This window comes from Neodiprion fabricii, chromosome 3, assembly GCF_021155785.1.
Source record: "Neodiprion fabricii isolate iyNeoFabr1 chromosome 3, iyNeoFabr1.1, whole genome shotgun sequence".
In the NCBI taxonomy this organism is placed as follows: Eukaryota; Metazoa; Arthropoda; class Insecta; order Hymenoptera; family Diprionidae; genus Neodiprion; species Neodiprion fabricii.
In genome coordinates this window covers 30,365,265-30,390,564 of record NC_060241.1, presented here as the reverse complement: position 1 = coordinate 30,390,564, position 25,300 = coordinate 30,365,265, and the positions used below count along the sequence as shown (strand labels likewise).

At 42.1% G+C, this 25,300-nt stretch overlaps 1 protein-coding gene across 1 annotated transcript in view; it reads left to right on the top strand.

Annotated features, from left to right (window-relative positions):
- LOC124177141 overlaps positions 1-25,300 on the top strand; it is a 96,339-nt gene that overhangs the window by 1,492 nt on the left and 69,547 nt on the right. Inside the window, exons 2-3 of the mRNA XM_046559188.1 lie at positions 11,020-11,442; positions 13,332-14,160. The gene's annotated coding sequence lies outside the window, so the exon portion shown is untranslated. The remainder of the gene's footprint in view (positions 1-11,019; positions 11,443-13,331; positions 14,161-25,300) is intronic.

Genomic DNA, 25,300 nt, shown 5'->3' with positions numbered 1-25,300 from the left:
AGATATTATGATGATAGTTGACACATTTTTTTCCAATTGTAAAACGGGTACGGTTAGAGTCAACGCCTATTTTCGTCTAGTCCTATGAAACTCATGACGGCATGCGACTTGGAAGTTGAAAATTTTACAGAACATTCTCCAGACGTACAGAAACTCAAGTCAAGTCGAGTTTGCCTGGGGGCCGGGTTTTTTCAGTTTAAAAAAAAATCATAATCTCCTATCCCTTTGAATCAACCCCCTATGCGTATATTACGTAGGTTTGTGTAGAGTGACGTAGAGTGTGCAGAGTATGAAATGAAATCGAGGATTCTGATTTCAACTTTAAAACAGGGCTTCGAAATATGTCGAAACCGTTTCTCATTAAATCTATTTCCTTACATCATGATTAAACAATTTTTTTTTTCTCACCGTCCCGCGGCAGGGAGTTAGAAAAGCACTTAGGAACACAGAGAGGTCACTCTTTCATCTCTTGCAGGCTTGTACCTACGTTCAATTATATTCGCGCCCGCGAGCACCCTTTGTTCGTCTAATATCCGCGACTTTACGACGTCCGCCGAGATTCATGTCTTGACATTAAGTCGATTTCAGGTCGGCTGGCAATATCTTTTTGTTAGGGCCAGGGCGCTGAGAGAAAAAGAAAACCTACCAGCCCTTTCTTTTATAAAATTTCACTCTGACGTTGCGTGACGAGCCTCTTTCTTTATAGATGATATGTATACACACACACTCGCGTATACGTCTGCAAATATATTTGCGCCTGCGTGTGCCTGTCTTGTTTATATAAAATATCGGAAGACGTCCGTGTTTAATGGGGCTGATAGCCCTGGGCGAACATAAAGTCCGTGTAGGTCAAGGCGATCTCCACTGTGTACCGACCCAATTCGATGTCTTAATGTTTTGAGAATGCGACCTTTCAGGCATCCTGCCATCTAAACGTGCGGACGTTTATTTTATACACGAATATCGGTGAAAATAGAACATTTCGTCAATGTTTGCTTAGCTCTCTTTTCCAAGTCACCGAACCCTTTCCGTTGATTTAACTCGCTAAATTATGGTAACCTTTGAGAGTATCTGATCTGGCTACTTTTGCACCGAACTTGCCGTGTGAACACCTGCCGCTGAGGCAAGTGTGGCTAAGTTCTGATAGCGACGGCAATATGTCTCTTCCATTTAGGATGCGTGGGTAAATGTAGTCGCAAGTTACAGAAACAGAAAAGCAAATTCATAACTGAGAAATCTTGTTACTGTAAATATTGACTAGTTGACGTCTGCCAGCCAGGTGCAAAGATTTTTCTGCATGTGTTCAAAACTTCGAATTTTGATACAGGCGCAAATTGCGATTGATGACATCGCTTATTCGAATGTGGCGTAGGTAGCACCCATGGCGCCAGAACTTCCATCTCGGGCGATCAAAGTGTCCAATATACGCCTGCTCTATCCTACTCTTCCCTAATTGCTGCAGTTTACCCTCGCCCGTTTCGATGGCCCTGCTATTAGTCTTATTAACAACGCGCAGGCCTACTTGATGCCAGTTTCAGACGAGCGTTCAAACCATAGCCTGGTGTACCAGGCAGTAAAGGCTGTAAGGTGAACGTTTTACTTCCATATGCTTGGTTTCAATTTCCACGCATGAAAACGTAATCCCACCGCGTAAAATTACCACTCTTTTCGTTCCCAGTGAGCCTACATGTTTTCAAAAGTCTTGTGACACTCGAGACGAGATTTTCACTACAGTGTCATAATCGTGCAAACGATTCATGTTGTACATTTTATACATGAAAAAGGGAGTATATTGAAGTTGGCGTTGGCGCTAAGGAAAGTTATAAATTTTTGCGACGCTTAAGCGACTTAGTCGCAACGATTCTTTTAGTGAAGTTCGTATAAGTATTATAGTATATTACTTTTCTGGTTCCATATCGATTTGATGATTCTCTTTCTTTCAACCAAGATTTTCTGTCCAATAAATACATACACGGCAACAAAAAAAGAAGCAAGCCGAACAGGGACGTTACGTGACCAAGCAATCACTTTGGTCAATCATGTTTTTTTTTCATCCTCCCTGGGACGTACAATAAGAGCACGTACTGGATTTCTTTACAACACGAAAATGACAACATGACAAAAACTTGTTGGTTCAGGTATTACACAAGTATCGACGAGGCATCTGAAAACCTGCGATTCATCAAGCCTGAGATAATACTGCCTCAGAGTATGCGTGTTAAGATACTTGGAATTTTATTGTCCTACAGCACTCCATGATAATACGTTTCGGATATTTTCATCAATTTGTGGAAGGTATTTGGCGAAAGGTATTCCAAATTCTTTAGAAGTCTTTAAATAATTTCGCTTGTGTGCGGATGTTTGCTCCGCTACCGAATTTACTTATTTCTCGTTCCTAAGTGGCCCGAGGCCACTTTTGGTAAATTTCACATACCCGATCGAACGATAAGGGTCTGGTTTACCGTCCTCAACTCTCAAGCGATCAGGTCTGTCTCCGACAACTTGACCTTCATCACCCTGATGGATCGCGTAGGCTAGTTCTCGTTCGCGATCTCCTGCTGTTCAATGCTTCTAAAAACTCTTTAAAAAAAAACTGTCGGTACTTAGGGTTGCCCTTAAAGTTTGCGTCGTGGAAGATCATGACGTCAGCTGTTAGCAGAGGTTCCGACTAGACAGTGTCATGAAGTCCAGAGACTCGTATCTCGGGTGCGCGTCCTTTGCAGTAAAACGCATTCCGACCTTGATCATAAATTTTCATATTTTCCTCAATTTATTCGGCTATATTTTGACTAAGCAATCGGCTCTGATACGTTGAACAAGAGTTTTGCGTTGCTGTAGCTCTGGCTCATATAGCCGAGCGTTTTGTTGTGGGTAATATACGTCAGTATATCGTACGGTGACAGTAATACGAGTTTGTGAACTCAAAACCCTACCTTGGTACTTTTTAACGTTACGATAAGGTCAAAGTATATAATATTCGCGATACCGCAGGTGATTTATTCCAGAGTTTCACGTGACTTTGGGAGCATTTAATTTTGCAAAATTCATCTGCCGAACAAACAAACAACCCGCAACTTGTGTAATTCAATTCGTTTGTAATGAATAGAGGAGCTGAGGTGGAAAAACCCGCACGCTTATTTTACCTACAAGGGTGAAACCTTTCTATCATAATGCGATGTTTCGCTTTGCCTTAGCTAAGCTTTCGTTCAATTTTCCATGCAGTGACGGGAAATTTCATTTACGGGAACTATCGGATTATGGGAAAAGCTTTGCATACTGAAACTCTATGCGCGTGCAGATGTAGAGTAAACTCCATCTGCACCAGCGCCTTGGTACAAAATCGATACGAACGATCGCGGGATAATGAATGACCGCCCGGTCGTTTGTCTTACGTGGCTACTTCGAAACTGTATCAGCTTATCACGCGTAGCTGTTCACGGTGTTCCCCAGAGTTACGTTGCTCTTTTACAGTATCCAATGTACAGACTGCAACGAAACAGCACAGTAAGCGAAACTATTCTGCCTTGTCGCACCAAAAATACTCTTGCCTATTCCGTTGAGTTAAGATCCTGAAAATTATCTCGACAATTTTTCGGTACCCATGCCCAGTTCAATATGAGTCCAGATCAAAGTAAAACTTACAATCAGCTGTGGTAGAACAAATGGTTCCTCGTTTAACTATGCGTGTGATATTGATCCGTCAAAGCATGGCAGTTATCCGTCGTGATTTAGGCGAAGTCTGTAAGTAATTATAGACTGATCTGGCTGATTATTACAAGCATATAGCGTTACGCTTAAAAGTTGGCCGACGGTGAAAGCCCTAATTCAACCGAAGGTTTAGCTGTTCGCCGAACTTGTCTTACCGGTGGTACTAGAGTTCCCTGGTAGTCAGAACGCGGTGGAGACGCGGATACACTCATTGGAGAGTTAAGTTTCCGAATTTAAGTTTTTCTTTACTTGATCCCCCTTTTGGAACGGGGCATCCAAGAAGTTCGTATGGGTTTCCCAGTCTCAAAAGGCCAAGGGAGACTTATTTCGTCGTCGCGTGAATTGTGAAAGAAAAAAAAATCGATTGAAACGTTGTGTTCGAGTCAAAATTTACATGCGCATATCGTTTGACAAAGTGATAATTAGATTTTCAACGGATCTGCAGAGGTTTCTGTAACATTGTAATTATTAATAAGAAACAGCTGCTCGAATCAGCATTGCGCCGTTTTTTTATCTCCTTGGCGAAATTACTCCCTCGATTTAGAATTGTCTGGAATACTGCTCGGTTTCCTTGAGGGGATACTGTTTCACAGGGTCCCTTTTCCACCGCTGCTGCGCAGCACTGCAGATGAACGTGGGTAGGTGGATGTATATATTTGCAGTGGAATCTCTCAAGATCTTGAAATGTTATTCTTTCCACAATATACCGTCGTTCAACTGAAAAGCCATCAAACAGTCAAGTGTGGCTCCACGGTACAAAAGCGAGGGACTCGCATAATTTGAGCGTTGATTGCGGTTAATTTGTTAGCAATTTAGCCTGGCCTTCACAAAAGCTATTAATTAGAAAGCTAAAAACTTTTTAACCTTGCGTCGCGGAAATTCTCTATGTAATATTCGAAAAACCAAGTGCCACTTATCACGACACGAAGCACTGTTTTGCATTAGGTACGCACCCTGCCAATTCCGCCCTCTCGTCTCAACTGTCTGGAGCCAGAAACCAGCCACTTAATCCTATCCACCGTCCAACAACACTGTAATAGGAGTACCACAGATGAAGTGCGTCAGGGCAAACCACCCAGTCGACTAAAGCAATCGCGGACGAGAATCCTCTACATTAATTCACTCTCGTTCCGCAAAAAAAAAACGCCCACGCTTTTCCACGTGCGGTGAGAATTGCGATAAAATCATTTCGCCAGGGTAATCACTCAATTCTAAATTAAAGGTCAATCGAGATACTGACGAGAGATTTTTCATTCTGCCGATCTATTACGTATAGCCAACTTGCACCCGAAGGATGAGCTTTCGCAATCGCAACCTGTTTTATTGGAATCATAAATCACGCGGTTGACTGATCACTGCTCGTTAGGTTGACGTTCGATGCGACCGTGCTAACTCTTTCGGTTGAGAAATTTTGCATCCGGAGTAATCGAGCGTGGGAAAAAGATAACACCGTATACCTTCGGTCATATCGTAGGTAGAATAGAAAATTTACTCACCGTGATGATTGTCGGCGGCTTATCTATTCCACGGTTTTTCCAGTGGTGTAAATCGAGCGAAAACTGAATTGCCAAACACAATGGGGATGATTTTTGGTATGAAATATATGAAAACTCGCGGGTTCGCCCATCTCGGTCCATTCGTCGTTCAGTCGCTGCACGTTCGTCATCACGTGAGGAAATTCAAGGCACAGAGCACGCGTTGAGCTATTACCGTTGTATACATATACATATACGAACGTATAAGTTTCTCCTTAATTAATTGATCGACTGATTGATTGGCTGATTGATTGATTACCCGCGGTAGCATCAATTCGAATCAAGTCCATTAAAATAACGAACAACGTTCCCCGTGCTCGACGCGTACCGACCGTAACCAGATCTCTGATTTTCCAACTGGTCTGCGGGTCGGATCGAAATTCGAATGATCGACCGGATTTCACCGCTTCGGCCCAATCACCCAAGTGTTAAATAAAGTAATCATTTGTAAGACCGGTGAATTCATCGGGTACTCTCGAAGCGTTTTGCCACGACGAACATTGTTTTGGTCCGTTTGAAGTTTCTCCCTCTCGCGGTCGCGCCCCGTCGTGAAATACTTCGAAACGATCGACAAACTAACTTCCTAAAGATACGTACAGCGTGTACACTCCTTAACCATCCCTGCGGGATAGCGATCTTTCCCTGTGAGTTTCGCTAGGATCCTTCCGCATGCGGGAAATTGAATTGGCTTCTATATCAGTTCTGCAGAGCTGAAGGGTGGGGGAGGATGTGTTTCACCGCCTATCTTCGAAGTTTGTCCAATCGCTCTCTTACACTTACACAGAGGCGCGTAAGGTTCGCCTATAGGTGTGAAAATCAGAGGCGCGGCGTGGCGGGGGCGATTTTATAATACACCAAATTGTTGAAATCGGAAATCCAAACCGTGATACCATATGGCGAGTGTATTGGCTCCGCTTCCGCAAGCTGCAACTCGGATTACAAATAAGAACAAGGCGTCCTTGGCCGAACGACGGCCCTGCGCAAACGGCGATAAGGGTCGATCATCGTCGTACATGATATGTTGTTATATGCCATCATAGATAGGGCGGCATAATCAATGCACGGTTTTGTACCCTGTACTGTTACGTGTCGGAAATTACATCCAATGTGGCGTAGGTATTGTACCAGGCACTGTTGAACGGTACTCGTATATTTCATGATAATACGATGATTCCTTTCTTCTTCACGCATTTTCTCGGCACGTGTAAAGTACGTCACACGTATTGAAGGCGAAGCTGTTCTTCTGACGAAAACGCAATACCGTTTCGAGCTTGACAAATATTTCCTTCAAGCTTATGGATTTTGGGGCATCTACTTCTCTTACGTTATTACTGACCGAGTGTTCGAGTTGGCTTTGCGTCTATTTCCGCACATGAGAGCAGTGCGTTCTACGCATAGTGTTCACGAATAGAACCTCATAGCGCAGCGTATCGAACTCCAAGGTTTCTCGTTCATATGGAAGGAGAACAAACGCCCCCCTACTGATCCGAAATTAAAGAGGACCTATCGTATTGACGAGCTATAACGCTGCGCCCCGTCCAATTCTCGGGAAAACAAATTGCCGTTGGGTTGCCGCGGAAATCGATAATACCAGTGTGTGTGGAGAGAGTGATGCATTCGGTGGTAGCTTATTTATCTTCGATGTAGTATCTTTTCAACTGAAATCTACGTAAATTTGAGAACATTGAAACTCGAGTTTTTCCAACATCTATAAATGTAGGGGTAAAAAATTTACAACAATCTGGGTGCACGTCCGTGCGAAATTACCTCTTACGAAGCTGAAACTATGCCTAATCGAATGTATTCAATCTACCACAGTCTCTCCGTCAGCGGTAAAAAGTTCTTTAAAATGTGCAGTATATGGGGGATGCCGAAGGTAAAACAACAGCGTCGATTTATGCAATTTTCCGATATAACGTTCGCCACGCCTGCTGTGACCACCTATATTCACAGCCTATATATGATGTCAGGAAATTCCCGAATACTTTTACCCGTAAATTCTCGTTTATCAGAGGAAATTCTGCTCAGGGGTGCTCCTCTCCCAATCCCCCTTTTATTCTCTCTCTCTCTCTCTCTCTCTCTTTCTCTTGCCAATCTTGCCAACAAATAGTCAAGTCTAACGACCGGTAGTTAAAAGTCCTTCCTTAAATGTGATGAATTTATGGAACGTGCTACCCCTCTGCTGCCATGCACGATAGAAAATCAACGCAGGTGCTAAAAATAACAACAAATATCCACCTGCGCTGTTGTAACTGTGCGAAAATGACGCTATTTGTTCACTTGCCGACAATAGCTTACCTAATGGTTGCATTTTTTGTCTCTCAAAAGACTTATGATCAATTGATTACTTTACATTTTCTACATCAATTATGGCGCTAGTTTATTGAAGCATGTTGGGCCGTAAGTTTGATAGAAATTTGTCAATTTTAACACTGTGAAAACGTAAACTGATTCATTTGCACAGATTGAAAATGTCGAATTTTTGCTATTTATTCTTTGAGAGCGAAATTTGTGCCAGGATTGGTGGTGATCAAAAGCATTCGAGAACTGAAATAACCTCCGATGGTTAAGGGGGCTTTCCAGTGTGACAGCCCGAAAAATCGCTGTTTTTCGCGATTTTTTTTTTTAAAGAAAAAATAATCTAATCGGTCTGGTTTTTTTTTTGTATATTAATTGGGTATTGAAGAATACAAAACAATTTTTTAAAGATCGATTTATTTATTAATTAGTATCTATAAAAATGATGAAACAATTGTTGCAGAAAATGCACTTGGATGTGGTGGCCACATTGGGGGTCACAATTTTGATCTGAGACAAAAAACACAAAAAGATTATTGATCGGTATATAATTGGCTTTCGTGCTATGGAAGCTTTTTTCTTTTTTTTTTTTTTTGCAAAAATGGCGCCGGTTTGAACAAAAAGTATCGATTTTAGCATTTTTTTTTGGCAGTTTTTTTTACAAAAAAATAGGAAGATGTCAAAAAAAAAAAAAAAGCTTCCATAGCACGATAAACAATGACGTTAAGAATATTGTGTAAAAAATTCAACTCGATAGCTTTAAAACTCTGCCCTCCAAGTTGGCCACCGTTTTGAAAAATGCTGTTTCGAGAAAAACGCGTTCAAAGTTTCAAGTGAGGAAATTTTAGGTAAATCGTTTACTTACGGTCAATCAGCGATGCCAGGTCCGTACAATATCCCTTCTGCTTCTTCGAAAAGATCGTGCTCAATGGATTGTTCAATCCGACGAGCTGTCCTCGCCTCTTTGCTATCCAGGGACGCCCGGCGGTTTGCTTGGGTGATGCGCGCATTCTTGTATTTAGCGGCGAAATCTGCGGCGCTCGGCCCTATCGTGCATCCCATCGTCTCCAAAATTTTTAAAATTGGGTCGTAACCTTCATTGAAGGTGCACACAGCACACTGCGTAGCGATTTCTACTATCTGCTTGCCGCAGAATACGTGCTTTGGGGCTAGTTGCCACACACAGTGATTGAAGCTCTCGTTATTATTTTGAGTGTTCGCGCCCGTACATCGTTCTAAGAGATCCTCCGTTGTTAGATCATCGTAAATCGGTTTTAAAACTTGTTGTACGTCTTCGTCGAGTGCTGGTGGATGGGTGTACTCCTCTCCTGTGGCCTCGGCCTTGCGCCATTCGCACCACGAATCTTCTCCCGGAGGGCAATACTCATGCTGAGGATTTTCATCAGTTGAGCTTTTGTGATGAAATGTAGCCCATATGGCTTTCCTCATATTTTCCACGGAATTGGAATTTCGACGAACTGCCAAGCCATAATATTCCGAGAGATTTGTCAATAATTTTAACGTCAATTGCGCTCTTTTCGGTTCAACAGCAGTGTTTTTTGTTTGATTTTTTTTAGTTTTCGGAGAACTCGAACGAGATCCTTTTTTTTTCGGTTCACTCTCCATTGCCTTGTCTTCGATTTGATTTTTGGCCTTTTTTAGTTGAACTAACCTTTTTCTTGCTTCGTTTCCCCTTTTATATACGACGAGCAGGTAGGACGTACATGAACTTGGCTCGCTAATTATCGAAAATATGAAATCGGACTATTGCATAATTTGCCGTCAATTAGCCGGAAATTAGTCACGCCTTATTATTTTGTCGCACCCAATTAAAAAAAAAAAAGCGGATGGCGTGCTAAATTCTAAAGACATCCGGTTTTGTATTTGAAAATTGAGTGCGACAAAAACAAAAATTCGACGACTAATTTGCGGCTTATTTGCGGCAAATTATCAACCTAATCAGAATCACTCATGGTGCTCGCTGTGCGTTATTTTGGTAGTTGGCGGGCTAAATTCTTGAAAAATCAGAACGCCATCCGCTTTTGTTTTTGAAAATTGAGTGCGACAAAAACAAAAGTTCGACGACTAATTTGCGGCTTATTTCTGGCAAATTATCAACCAAGTCAGAATTACGAATGATGCTCGCTGTGCGTTATTTTGGTGGATGGCGCGCTAAGTTTTTGAAAAGTTAGCACGCCATCCGTTTTTTTTTTTTCAAAATTGAGTGCGACAAAAAAATAAATTGCGCGACTAATTTACGACTAATTAACGGCAAATTATGCAATAGTCCGAATTCACATTTTCGACAATTGGCGAGCCAAGTTCATGTACGTACAGGTAGGAACGAGACAATAGAAATAACAGTCGCACGGGCAGACGGCCGACGCGGCAGCTGTAGCGCTCCGTTGCCTTCTTCCAAAAAATGCTGTACAGTAACCGAAATAATCTGAATTTCGGCATGAAAATTTCAGGGAATATTCGGAAGAGTGTATACTATTCGATAAAGCAAAAAAAAAAAAATCGATTTTTTGAAAATTTCACACTGGAAAGCTCCCTTAATGCCTTTCATCCCGCACTTGTTGGACATTGAGCACTTTGTCGTATTTTCAATGTCTCACCAGTATCAAAGAAATTGTTCCTAATGAGCGTTAATTTTAATTTTAATCAAAATTGCCTTTCAGTTGAACGTAAGTATGACGTTATAATTGCTGACCCACCTTGACGTATCGATACAGTCAAATTAACGCTTATTATACAATTTCGCCAATTTCAGTTGGAACATTCAATCTTTTCAACGCGTCCGTATTCAAGGTGAGTATTTTTCAGGCACGAGCCTTTCTTTACGTGCTCCGATTTCGGTATCGCGTATCTATAGCGTGTCCGTTCTTTTTCGTATCAGCTTTGCGCCTCGGTGTTCAGTTTCACATCGCTGTACATAATCCCGTTCGAAAATCGTTTTTCACAGGTTTGACATTCTACTTGTCTGAAAGAATGCCAAGAGTGTTCCGTTTAATCTCCGCGTTCTCCCATCGCCTCGAGTTGTGTATCCGGATCATAAAATCGATACCTTTCTCTCATCCGCTGATGCTTTACACCTGACTCACACGCCATTACGTTACATCTCCACGTGACGAAAGCACGCGGAGCAACCGCACTCGCATCTTCGAAGGTTAAAGTGATCTCGAAGGTAAAGATTGCTGTTAAACCGTAAAAATTGAAAGTTACGGTGTTTGCAAGAAAGTCGAGAAAACCAATATCGTTCTCCGTCTCTACTTCCACCGTCGAGGGCAATCAATTTGTAGGGCACATATGTGTGCCATCCAGCGGTGGGTCCGCTGCAGGTGGCGGGTGTTTCGAAGGCTTTGAAAAGTCGGGCGTCGGGACGCCTGCAGGGTGGCAGGACGCCTGCGCCCAACGCTGCCCCAGAATGCCGTCCCAGTGTGCCAACCGCACCATGTCAACGACGCACGCCGGCCAGTGCTGTCTTCGACCTCTTCCCTGCAGGACGGTCCACAGAGCGTGCAGCTTCGCCACTCTTTCTATACTTTTCTTCTCACATATCTTGCACTCTCTCTACCGTCGTTGCATAAATTACCACCTTGACGAACGTGTCAGAAGCATTTTTTACATCCGTCGTACAAAAGGCTCTCGATACTGTTCCCGTTCAACGTAATTACAGAAAATTTAGAAATCAACTCTGCCCGTTTCTTCTATTTCTGTCACATTCAATTCTCTACAGAAAAGCACGAGATGCTGAACTTGAAACCTTTCTAACGTATCGGGAACATTGTGTGAAATCAAGGAGCAGAGTAGCTGGTGCCCAGTGTTGACAGGATACCGCTACTCGAAACCGAGATCCTCCTGAGCGCGTTGAACGCAGTCGTGGTTATTGAGACCTCAAGTAAGCTTCATATCACCTTTTCACTTAGAACTTATTTAGAGATAGAGTAGACAGTTTCCAGACAAGCCCGTAGTCCCTTTATCCGTAGTGCACCGGAGTAAGGATAATCCGCGGGGATTCAACCGAGGCGTAAATAACCAGCATCCCCTGTCGGTCCCTCCTTCTGTCTTTCTCCTTCAAAATCGCCTCTTCCCAGCGGAAACTTGTCACCCAGTGTCACTTTGCGATCGCCTTTACCGTCCTAAATTAAATCTCGCCCAGAGATACGAGCAGTCCGTGGTAGACGACGGACGGTAGAAAGTTCCCCATTTGATAAAGCGACTCTTCTCCTCTCACCACCTCCTTCTCATGCCGCTCCAATACCGCCATGTGCTCTGGAAACGCGTTCATCTTCATTTTCCGAAGTCTAATCCTCCCGGGATACCCGGTCTGATCCATGCTGCACACCGACTCAGACCACAAACCGGGTAAAACGGGTTAGCTACCCGGGACCCGACGGCGACGCCGACGCCACTTCGTCTTTGTCGAGTTTTGGCAGTTTAGGCGGGAGCAGAGGCAGTGTTGTCGCGAATTAGATCCTCGGAGGAGGTTTGTTTGGCTTCAACGGCAACGAAATGGTCGCGTGGTGTCTCATCGCGCGCGGCGAGAATGAATTAGGGATTTCACTGCACGCATAGCAGCAACCCGCCTACAGTCTACGCCTCAACACGATAACACATGGAGTAATACGTAGCTGTGTTAGTACTTACGGGCGCAGCGTATAGCCAGCCGGAAATCGATTCCCCCTGGTTTGAAGACCAACGTTTGTCTGCCGTTTCGCCGGGGATGTATTAAAACTACGTCGTAGTTCAGCTTGTTGCGCAAAATCCAACGCGCAAAGTTTCTCGTTAGCACGTGTAAAGGCGATCGAATAACTCGAATTGCCGAATCCAAACCTGATCCGAAGCCGACTGGGAACAGCCGAGCGTACCCAGGAATTGATGCTTTTCGGAATTGAAAAAGAGACGCAACGGCGATGATCGGACGGGTGAAAAATTGCCCACGTGGCTGTGCGGTTTCATCGGCAACGAGGTCTTTGAATATTGATTGGGAACGCACCAGCCTCAGTAGGTTACACGCGAGTTTCGTTCAGTAAGTTTTCATCCGAAACGCAGGCAAGGTGGCTGAGCGGTGAATCGGGGTGAATCGGTGCGCTCGCGCCCCCGCGAGGCGGAGGTCATTCACCCCGGCGAAGATGCTCCATCTCCCGTCTATCCATGCAGTATTCTGTGCTCCCTAACGGCGCCGGGAAGCGTCGCGCGACACGTTTTCACCCACTTCAACCAAAACTGTGCGATTTCTCGGCCTGTGCAACCCAGGAGAGAGAGGGAGAGAGAATGAGAAAGAGCATGGAGACCAGCCGTTGCAGACGTATCTGTTATACACGTTTCAAGAAAATAGGTCATTCTCGTTTCCCTCCTCGCCTCTTGATTGCGCAATATTTTTACGCCACGTTCATTTATCCCCTGACGAACCCTGCGGAACTCCGAAAAAATATATCTCATCTCGAAAAAAGCGGCGCAAATTTTTATCCCGTAACTAGACGATTCACTTTTTTTTCCCCCTCGGTAATTAGGCTCCTTTTTATATTCTTGGTCCTTCATTTGCGATGGAAATTAGACCCTCGACGTATTTTTTTATTTTTCCGGACGAGACGAGCGGACGTTCTAAAACAGTGCATGCGACTTGTCTTGAGAGGATCAGAATGAAGTTTCTGACGTCTGATGATTTGTTTCGATGAAATGAATTTCACTTGCGCGAAACATTTTCGCTGTTGGCTGAAATTAATTCTCAAAGGTAGATTTTAATGCCCTGAAATTGAACGACGAACTTTTTTTACTTTGTTTCAGGAACGCTGCAGCAGTTTTTTGTCGAGTGAGCTTCTGTGTGTCGTCGCGAAGGAAGAGGAATCAAAAAAAAAGTTTCTATCCAATCAATATGAAAGTGTATTACTATTCGCTTTCAAAGAAATCGGGACTGACGTATACGTGATTGGATGAAACGCACAGGATAAGCCCTTGTGAATAAATGAAAATGGTGAAAAATCAATAAATATCAATATAATAAATTTCGTATTGTTGTGCGCGAGGCAATTTCTCTTGAATTGTGCTTAACGATAAGAAAATTAAGCTTGTGTGTGGAGCTAATGCGAATTACTGTATTATCATTGTTTGCAACAAGTCAACTTGCAAATAACCGAATCAAAGAGCAAGGTAAAAGAAAAAGCTGTGTTGAACTTTTGTCCAAATTTCAAGCTGCGGGATCGCAGTTCAAAGCCAAAACGAGCGCGGCTTAACATACGAACATTTCCGAGAGATTGCCTTCGGCAGTAACGCAGAGCTGGTGATAACTCGCGGAGCTACCGAAACAAGAAGAACAATATCGGCGAGGAGGAGAGAGGTGCGTCTTTTCAGAAATCGGAAGTGCGGAACGTGGAACAAAGGCACGAATATGTCCTGAGTCCTGATGGGTCGCTTCGCACCACGAGAACCAGCAACTCCCCGAGGAGGGGAAACGCCAAAGAGCTTCAGGAGAAAAAGTGATAGAATTGACACGGATTACTAAAAGGGCCTCGTGACGGAGGGGCTTCGCACAGCCCTGGCGCGGCTGCGGCAATGCTCGGGTAGTTCGCTGCCAAACTCCCCAAATCCACCCGCAACCCCGGAACACAAAGCGCACGTGAGTATCAACATCGAGCACCACCCGTGTAGCGGGTTCAATTTTTTCCCCCGAATCCGTTCCGAATCCAGTCTTTGCGCTCCCTTGTGTATAATTCATGATCGATGAATGTGATCCTCTTTTCGAATTTCGCTTTTTCGTCAAGGCTCGTTCCGTCGCCCGTTTGGTCGTATTTTATCAACCATCGATCGATCAATTTACTTTTTGTTACGTATTGTGATGCCCGTCATTGTTCTCCCTCGATTCTGTACGTGAACCACACGTTGACCACGTCCTTGTTTTCGTTTTCGCAAAACAGATTTCAATTTCAATATCCAAAATTTCTCACCGTACCTACACCGCGTAATATGTACGTGAAAAAGCATTCGTCGAGGTGCTGAAACATGCAAACTAGGTTAAGGTCGTCCTCTTGATGGTACAATTTGCTAAGAATGCCTAGAATAGGAGTATAAGCGCAGACTTGTTCACGAAAGGCATTCTAAACGGAGAGAATATCTTGAACAAAGTCTGGTTCTCGATTCTCCCGAAATATCAATTTCACTCTTTGTTTTCCATCTAAATAAACCCTTCTTATCGATAAAACTTGTCTTCCGTTCTATGTTTGCGGTGAAAATGTTGCAAAGAAAATGTCTCATAGGACACTATAGTCGACGGTCAGTGATTCGAGTCAATAGCGCAAAGCCTGTCATCACTCTGCGAGAAAGTCTATGCTTTTCGACTGATGCCAGTTTCGAAGCTTCTAGCTTAATTTAATGGCAAGTGGAGACGTTTGATGCGTCAGTGAAAGGCTTTTGAGGCGAAGCTTTTAGGCTCAGTGGTAGGCGGAGTGGAACTAGTCCGTTTGAAAAATGTTGGAGTCAAACTTTGAAAGGAAGTTTAATCGGCAAAACGCATCGAGAAGATTGGTTCATTCCCCCTTCCCCCGTATTTTTCTACGACAGTCTATATATCTTAACGCCGTTTCCGTCTTACCTGGCATTTGCAGACTTGAATTATTCTCGCTCTTATTTTCGTTACCGACACCACAACGACGGTATTATTTTTAGCACGACGACGTTGATAGTTTTATGCGGTGAAAAAAAATTACACGCGTCGGCGTAGCGAATCAGCTGCCGCAGTCTTCCGCAGCTCGGTATTTGAATTTATGCGAACCAATTTCCATGAAAATTCCATTGTTCGTTTTTACCTTGTGTAAGAGTACCTAATTTACGGCTCTGCAAGTAATTCCGAGACCTTTAAATACCTGAAGGTTGAATCGTTTAAACGGCCACGTTCATTTGTTTCCGTTTGCAATTTCGACTTCCTTCCTCGTCGCGCATTCAAAATAATATGTGTACTACATACATACATACATGTACACACCAGAAATAACCTGCACGCAAATTTGAATATTCATTCGCTTTTGTCACACACATAAACCAATTATTAAAAGTGTTCGGACCCAAAAGACTCCTTGAGAGAGACAGTGCTCGAATTGCAGAGGCTACGATCACAAAAAATTCTCAACCATAATATATCTTGTATTTGAGTTCCTGCGGACCTGAGTTCCTAGTCCTGGTTGACGAAAACGACATCCTCGCCATGTTATTCAAATACTTAGTAGCGAGGAATTAAGCTCAAATTTAAATTCGATTCCAGTCTTTTCCTGATCACACAGTTTAAATGGACAAACAGCTTTCACACAAAATTTTCATTCGCCCACGTGTAATGTAATATTTTATCTCTTACTTACCGGCTATCATCCTTGCCCATCGTTCTTGGAAATTCCCACCGAATTATTGCATTTACTCACGAACAAGGACTCGCTGCGAGAACATAAAGTCGGCGTCGTAACTACAACGGGTGGAATATAGGCCGTAGACCCGTTGGCGACTGGCCCGCTGTAACTGGCAGCCACTACTTGTAGTCGCCTGACTCACGCTCGTTTCTACTGCCGGACCTAGCGAGGCAAGCACTACTTGCTGTGACGCCGGCCCAAACTCTGCAAGTAGTAGGTGGTCGTCTGACCCACGGCGTCCGTTTCTACTGCTTGACTTGGGAACGGGATGCCCAAAACTCGCGTTGGGTAAACGCCAGGAAATCCCTCGTATTGCCGCGCAACTTTTACACCTTTTAACTTGTACGGTATCTGAGGTGGAGTTTTGAAAAATACGGGGGAATTTATTGTTTCGACAAAGAGAGGGAAAAGTTTTTCTAATTCGGTCAGATTGTTCAGCTGCGGGAGTTCGGAGACGCCGACTTATTTAAGGGCGAATTTAATATTCTCTCTAGCAAACGTGTGTTTTTCCAATCGGTGCAGTGACCACCACGACGTATAATTTTGTTGTTTCTTGGGATTTTCTACAGGGACTTTCGCAACTGTTTAAAATAAAAAAAAAAACCTTGATTTTACGCATCGGGAGTCTGAAATTATTATTAATATATGTTAAAGTTATGCAAAGGAGGATTAATTATTTGTGAATTATGTGAGCATAATTAATTACCCACGTCGAGATTTTACCGCGGACCTTATACGTAATTACGAAAATGTCAGGGCGGAAATTTCGTGGGTGTAGAAAATTTTCGTCCAAAGTTTACCCTTTCCGACCGGCTTATCAGCGTGCAAACGACGGCGGTGGGGCCCCGGTGGAATGGTCAGATAGAAAAAAACAGCGGACACAAATTGTTGAGATTGAAATCAAGTTGGATTTACATCGCCTAACGAATTCACGGTACGAATTTATTGCCTCTTGTAAGAAGAATTTATCGAACCGATCGAGACCGCGGTAACGGAAAACGAATGCTTACTTAACATGATAGGAAAATTTCTGTTAACACGTTTCTACCACCGGCCTGACTGATTTTACACGCTGTAAGTTTAATGCGTGCTCGGCGCTCTTCGGCGGACAAATTCAGGTCCATTACGGAAAACGGTCTCTACATGCATTCGTAAATCTACGCTGCGAAATCACACAATTACAGTGTGAAACGGTCTGTATTTATTTGACCGACAAATAAAGTTATTCAAGATTGAATCTTTACATAACAAACGATAATTATTGCCAAGATTCATTATACCGGTCCCATTTTTACAGTTCGTAAGGTAGTGCAAATTATACCAACGACACAATAGAACTGAGACACACTCATTTCACCTATGCCTTTGTGATTCGTGTTTGCATATGTAAATTAGCTACGCTCGATAAGCGGTACACATATACATATCAATGCTCGTCACGAAAGCTGATTTGATACCAGTCTTAGCATACGGTTTGAAATTATTCACTCAGATTAGAATTGTAATTATTGTCACTACAGGTGTGAAAAATAAATCTGTAACTCATTGGAATACGGGATTTTAAGATTTTGAAAGTTATCATTAGATTTGACGAGATTTTTACGCAAAAATCCTCCGAACAAGCCTGCTTATTCTTTTCAAAATAAATTTTCAATAATGAATCACAACGTTTTTGAAACCAAGAAGAGAAACTTTCTCCAGACTTTAAAAATGGTATTGCAATCTTCGAAGCGAAATCAGATATTTCTTCACGTTTACTGTTTACAGCAGCTAGTATAAATTATCTCATCGCACTCCGAAGTGTCACGTGGAAAAAACCCCGTACCTTACGTTGCCTGCTATCTGCGTAGGCCACCCTTGCGGGGTTATAGATTAGAGGGCCATGTATATTTTACGATGGTATATTTTTGACGTTCACACTTTTACCGAGCCATCCAGCCGAAATGATGCTACGTGATTGGCAGTCAATATACTTTTGCCAATTTTCAAATACAAAAATCAAATACTAGCACCTTGCAGTTTTTATGAGGAAAAGCATTGTTGGACATTTTTCATTCCAACTGAGGTGGAAAAAAATTCACAAACTTGTAACACCTTACGCAAGCAGCAAATTTATACAGCTTAATGGGTTTTTTTTTCACATCGAACATCAGCCAAGATTGAAAGATCTCAGAAATTTCTTAACACCGTTTGCTCCATCTGTTTGTACGTAAATTTAGTTTACTCTCGAGCCAGAGAACGGGTCCTTTCGGCGCAACGTTGTTATCGCAAACAGCACAGCTATATCGGACCATAAGTAAACGTTAAATATTTTTTCTTCGGCGACAAATTTCAGTCACAGAATACACATATGGGAAATAAACGCGCAGAGTTCGTAGGTATCACTGAATTTTCTCTTATTTTATTTTTTATGACAGGGTGAAAAGTGTTTATCAAGTTCGTACAAACAACCCTCTCAAACACTCACTTTCCTTCGTCTTCTCATTGTACCTGCATCGTTCAACCAGGAGTGAACGATACAAAAAAAAAAAAAGACAAAAAAAGAAAGAGATCGATATGTAAAAATTGACTGGCGAACGGGTAACAGCTTCTTTCTAGAACTCCGGACGGAGAGAGAGGGGCTCTCGCTAGTTTGATATACTCGAGAAAGGGGTTTCTTTTCCCAATTTTCCAGCTGTCGAAGCGGGTGAACGTCGCGGAGGGCAGGGTGAGGCCTAAACAGGGGAAATAAATTCAAAGTACACAAAAGTGATCGATTCGTCCTCCGGAAATTGAGTACGCTGTGAGCATTACCCTCCAATTATTAGGTTACCCTGTGTGTACCCCGAGCGCTATGTAGAGCACTAAAAGTCACAAGCGACGTAAAACCCGCGTTAATTAAGCAGCTCCGGGATAGTTAAACTAATTTCAACCGTATATAGTTATAACGGCGGCTAGGAAATTAAAACGTCGTACCCACGCACCAGCATTTTACGCTGTGTTTTACGGTATCATACACGTTCTCGAAAATAAGATGGTTGTCACGCGATTTTTGGATGCCTTGCAGAATTCCCAGTCTCAATTTTTTGCCGCGATAAATTTCTTCCTCCGAAGGTTACGAGTATCGCGGTTGCCGCAGGTATCGGGCACCTTCAAAGCCGATCGGCAGTAATAAAACTGAACTTGACTTTTCGACGCGAGGTTTACACCGCTTGCGGAAACGCAAATTTTTTTTACTCCTCTTTTTCATTCCCCTTTATTTACTGTTTTTTTTTTTTATCAGTTTCTTAGCCAGGCGCGGATTTACTTTGCCGACTCGAGTAGACCGGTATTTCAAGGGGTTGATCTCTGACCTCTCCAAGGTCGGTTCAGGGCCTGACTTCTCTGGTTATCTCACTTTTTTTGAGAGGTACGCGTTTTTTACCTCGCAAAACACAGCTGTGCGAACATGCACAGACGTATAGCAGCTTTACCGTAATAAAGCTGTGGAAGAAAACAAGAAAGAAAGAACACTGTTCGCGTGAATTGTTATGCGGTTCGGCTCCGATGAAACGAATGTTTATTGAATAGAACGAAAAATACGGTCGGGTTGAATTTATGCCACCGGCGTCTCAACCGCGTCGTGGGAATTCGGGGAGGGAGCGGGATAGGTTTGCAAATCAGTCGGCGAGGGCGCAGGATCACTCTTCCACTAAAACTTTGCGTGTTTAGTAGCATTTTCATGATCTCAACTACTGCCGAGGCGGAATGAAGACGGCGCGGAGAGCAACGGATGAAAAGGGTCGACGCGTTTCGTGAGAATATTGAAGAATATTAAGCGATGTCTTCGCGGCGGCAATTCAGAGAGACGGAAGCAATAACGGTAGCAATTTCCCTGCACTTCGTGCGGCAGAAAACCGTATCTCGTGTATTATTTCTTGCCGAGGAAAGGGAGTAAGTTAATCTTTTTGTAAATTTGTCTGTTTGTTTTCGATTGTCGCTGAAATATTAGATCACGAGGGTGTAGTTTATAAGGGGCTCGTGATTATTCTACTCGTGCAGCTTTTCATCAGCGTTGCGGAATTTGGAAAAAAATGTCTACCGTTAATATAGGTTAACGAAAACGATCTCTTCGTTCGCGTAATCTTTCTCTATAGGTATAATATATAAATGTTCGTCGTGCTGGATCGAAAAAAGAAATCCACGTACATGTCCAAAATTAATTCCGCGGTCATTTGGCTTTGGCTAAATGCGGCGTCTACGTGACCTGGCCCTCGCTTAACCAGCCGCCCCAATAACGTGAAACGAATAATATACCCCGGAACACTCAACGTTATGGTACAGCCCGATTGAAAAATAACGATACAATTATAGTGAGTGTTCAGTTTGTTTTGGTAGGTTAAAGTGGTGGAGGAACTTATTCCAAGGTTTAAGCGGAGATGTGTTTTTCGGTTCACGATATCTTCGTGCCGCTGCTGCAATTCAATGCGCAGTAATAGGATATCTATTTTTTTTTTTTTTTTTACTAGGCACGGTAGTCTTTGTGGTATACCTATAATATTTACGTGAAAATTCAGATTCTTTCGGGGTGGAAATGTTTTCAGCGTCGAAAAACCGCTCGTTTTTAACTGTATGTATACTGTCAAAATAATCTTCTTCATGGAATGGGGATTTGCGTGTCAAATGAATCACTCTTTTCTCGCGATATACTGGACTTCGCTACTTGGGTTCACCAGGCCTTCAAGTAATCTCGGTAATACACGTTTCTGCTGCTTACGGTTATCAATGTCACGTTATATGAAAAGAAGAAACAATCTGAGTTCTTGTCAGCTTTTTAGAATTGCATTATATTCGCAGGCTTAATGTAGAGTAACTTAGTCTGAAATTATATATAATGTGTTGGTTTATGAAATGGAATATTTTCACTTTCAGTAATTCAAATATGAATATCCTTATCCAAATTGATGTTTGATTATGTCAAAATTTGATTTTGTCACATAAAAACATATTTAAATCGTTCGCTTTTTCCACTTTGAAGCAGACATATTTGACGTACACATATTTTTATCCAAAGTCGTGCCAGGGCATCAATTATTGGATTCAGAAAGAATTCAATGTCGTTTCATAATCTGACGGAAATTTAAGAATGTAATATAAGGAACTTGAAAATTAAATTGTCATTGAATGAAAAAAATGGGAAATAATCTTGAAAATTCTTAGATTCTCCTTCAAATATAATGCTGCGAAACGGTGTGATACCAATTGTAAAATAAATTTCCACCACTCTCGTCTGGTTCCTGATTCAAGTAGTTTAACCAAATTAGATGATTAATTTATTGCTCAATCCTACGTCCTTTATATTACAATTTCATACAATATACTATAAAAAAGAAAAAAAATTGCCAACACATACAACGAAGCTAAAATTACCGAGTCATTCTTTTGTATGAAAATTGCGAACAAACCTCAGCAGTGTCAATAAAGGGTTTCGAAAAATTCGGGAAACAAATGTAGAAAAAAATTAAAACTGCGCGATCAGCTTCCCTTTCTGTGTAACATGAGATTTGTACTTCATTCAACATTCATGTCTGCTTTTGTTCACACGTGAGGTCCGATGATCATACATAGTCCTTGGAAACTTGTACCGAAATAGTTGGGCGAAATTGGGCGGCACAGGGAAGGTATAATCCAGGAACAAAACAGTTATTTGATTATCATGACGAGCACCGTACAAAGCGCACAACGAGCCATATTTGATTACATCTATACCGCGTATATTCCTGATTCGTGATCCAGGTTAAGCACACAAACGAATCGCTTTTTTTATTTGCATAAGCCAGCTGCGGACGATTGATTTAATATTTATGGTACCGGACTTGATTCTAAATGGAATACACCTGTAATTACCTTCGAAACTATAAGCCTCCTGTTGTTGACCGTCTCCTTAATGACATCCCTGAGTCATTCGCGGGCATTCATGTGTGGATATTTAGTTTTAAAACTCGGTAATTGCACGGCGATGCGTGACCTGTTTTAACAGGAAACTGCACAGTCGGAATTATTCAGAATACCTGGAGCTCGCCCAACGGTATTGCGGAGTCGGCATAATAGTTCGTTTAATAAGCTCAAGGGATGATTAATTGCGGTGGTGCCTTTGCAGGGTAAGGCAAAATCACCGTGAGATAAATAATTGATCACTCTGTCTACCTCCCGCTAATTCCTCCAACCAACAACCCTTGGGACCGGGAAAATTTATTATGCTTCAGATGTGTCTAAATTTTTTTTTTTTCCTTTTCCATTATTTTCTTAATTGACTTTATAATTCGATTTACCCGGCCTTCTCAACCCGTGGGTGAATCTGGTACTTTTTAAATCCCTTTGTCTTCAGGCAGTGGGCGAATAAATACGTAATCTTTATATACAGAATATTAGGTATTTAGGTACCTGTTTTAATCACCTGCGATTTAAAATCGAACCGAAGGTTTACGGCGACGTTTATATAGAAGATCGCGAATTTGCCTCGTTATAGTAAAAAATAATCGAGTAAAGAAGACACATTAAATTGGGAAAATTATCACTCTAAAATCGTATAATAAAAATAATTCCTCGCGATGACGGAACGATCGTGTTTAGTCGCGTGTAAATTTCGACGAAAATTTTGTTCCGTTCCCTCTCTCTATTTACGCGCAACTAGATTTGACTCGCTAGATTAAACGGTGATATTAACGTTCTAAATAATTCTTTGTCAAATGTCTCTGCTGCGCGGGGTGTGCATTTATCAGCAGAGCCCTACCCTACCACCAATTCTCTGAAATCCGTCTGACCAATGAATTACCTTGTCCACATTTGTCTAACGCGTCTCACATACATTGTACGAGACTGATGGAGTTATCATGCTCAGGTGGGTTTTGACAGTTGCCCGTTACTCGAAGCAATTATCTAACAGACAAAATTTCAAATATCACAAATAAAGTTTTCGTTTAAATCCGAGTAACACGAAATGCTTACAATATTGGTATTATCTTTTCAAGAAATCGTGGATTGTTACGATTATAGCGGAAATATGTTTCGGTTTTTTCCTTTTTGTCATCGATAACTCTTACGATGAGTTATTCGATCGGAATGTATTTAGCATTTCACAGATGATACAATCTTGATACTCTTAAAACGTAGAAAAAATACAAGAAATGAGCTTAAAATTTATTGAAAATCGTGATGCCGCACGATTAATTATCCGCTTATAATGCGGCCGAAATAATTAATGATCCGCAGGTTTTTATATTTTGCTCGAAATTTTTTCAGGCTACTCCAATATTGCTTATTAAATTTTTTCAATTTGTTGACTCATCTGACGCTGTTTATAATGCAACAAAAATAACGCAATTCTCGATTGACTTCAAGTCGTGTAATAAATTGATTTCTAATTTGTGACAATTAGGAGTTCCCTAGTACGACGTACCGACGAAACTTTTTACTTTCGATGTATTGTTGCACAATTTTCCAAACCATTTGTAAGCGGACGCATAAAATTCAACGGCGATTACGGCGCAGCATCGCTACATAGACTTTGATTAGCGAAACAAGAGCGAATGCGGAGGATTGTCGGGAAGCTAGCTTTTATATATTTCACTCCTCCATATTTTACCTCCGCGAATCGCGACTCGGTACGTGACTCGCCTGGCGCCATAACGGTTGAGGGAATTTCTTATGCTTATCTGGCTTGAAAATTTTATATCCAAGCTTTTGCCGCGGACGATTGTTCAGCCGTTGGATCAGAGATACCCAGTCTCGTTTATCGAGGCTCTCATTTCGTCGAGCCTGCGTCGGCCTTTGCACGTCGGAAATGCAAATTAGTGGGACACTGGCGGCAAATCGATCCGGCGACAATACGCCATTATAAATTGGATCGCTTGTGTTTTTGGGATGAGGAAATACCGATCGGTATTCCACAATATTACCTGCGGCGCGTTAACGAGGATGAGTGATCGTTCACGTATTGGAATTCTTAATTAGCAAGCCGGGTATTAATCTCAAGTTGAAAACATTGCGCACTATCTGCAAACTGCATATTGTCTGTCCGATTCATTCTACATATACGAGGCGTTCTCCGCCACCTCAGCCACTTTTTTTTTTATCCTCTCTGATCTGTTCCATAAGTGGTTATACAGTAGTACTACTTAAAGCTACTGTTTTTGAATTTTTCCAGATTTTTTAGTTTGTTCGTTTCGGAATTGGTGTTTTTTTAAACCTGTATATCGTACAAGATTAAAGTCGATCAAAAAAATTTTAACATAAAAAAAAAAACTTATGTTTTTCCATGAACTGTTCAATGCAATATATCTTATATTTTTTATGACATGCCAATATAACGTCTATCGCATTAAATCGTTCAAGGAAAATAGCAACTCAGATTTACCTTAATTCACGTTTTCGGTACAATATTTTTTTACTCAGCAAGAATGTCGAGTTCCACGGTGGAAAAACATAACTTTTTTTTCCCCGACTTCAATCTTTCATGATATACGGGTTTAAATTAAAAAGAAAACCGTTTCCGCAACGAGTAAATTTAAAAATCTGAAAAAATTCACAGAGGGTACCTTTAAGTAGTAATGTTGTATAACCAATTATGGAACAGATCCGGAAGGATAAAAAAAGTGGCTGAGTTGGTGGGGAAATTCTCGTGCAACGTGAGCCGAATCTGTCACCGTGCAGCTGTTCAATCGTGATGTCAATGTGTATCAAACTGCGATTATTGGATTTACACGCAGTTAAAAAGTTCCGATGCCCCGCAGCTTTCATGTTCAAACACGCTTCGCAGAAATCCAATCCGAATGTATGTCTAAAACTTCTTTAAACCGGGTTCGAAACGATTCTGAGCTCGCCACGGATTCGCTTTCCCTGAATTTGAACGGTCTCCAGTTTCTTCGGGGATGTTTAACAAGGTGTCCTCCGTGATATCGAATTGTGCGAATACTTTTTAAACAAGGGAAGAATAACATTGAAAATTTCTCCGCACTTTGGAAGTGTTGCTCCGGTCGTTTGTCAATGCGTCGGTATATACCTGTCGTCTGGCCGCTGGACCAACTGAGAAAAAACACGTGTACCTACACAACTAGGGCACGGGATGGTGTTCAGGGAACCGTGTGCCGTCATCCCGTTAGTTGTGATATAGGTACTTTGAATTATACGTATACCGAGAGTTGAAATTCCGTGACACACATACTTTCGTGAAGACTCTCGACGTATTTGGGAATTCTCCTGGCTGTGGGGACTAAGGTATATGAATAACGGTTGTTGATTCGTTCAATCACAGGGCGCGATGCAAATTCTACGTCAAGAAACTCCGAATGGGTAATGAGAGGCTCAACCACGATTCTAAGAACAAAGCGAATTTCTCGTGGTTCT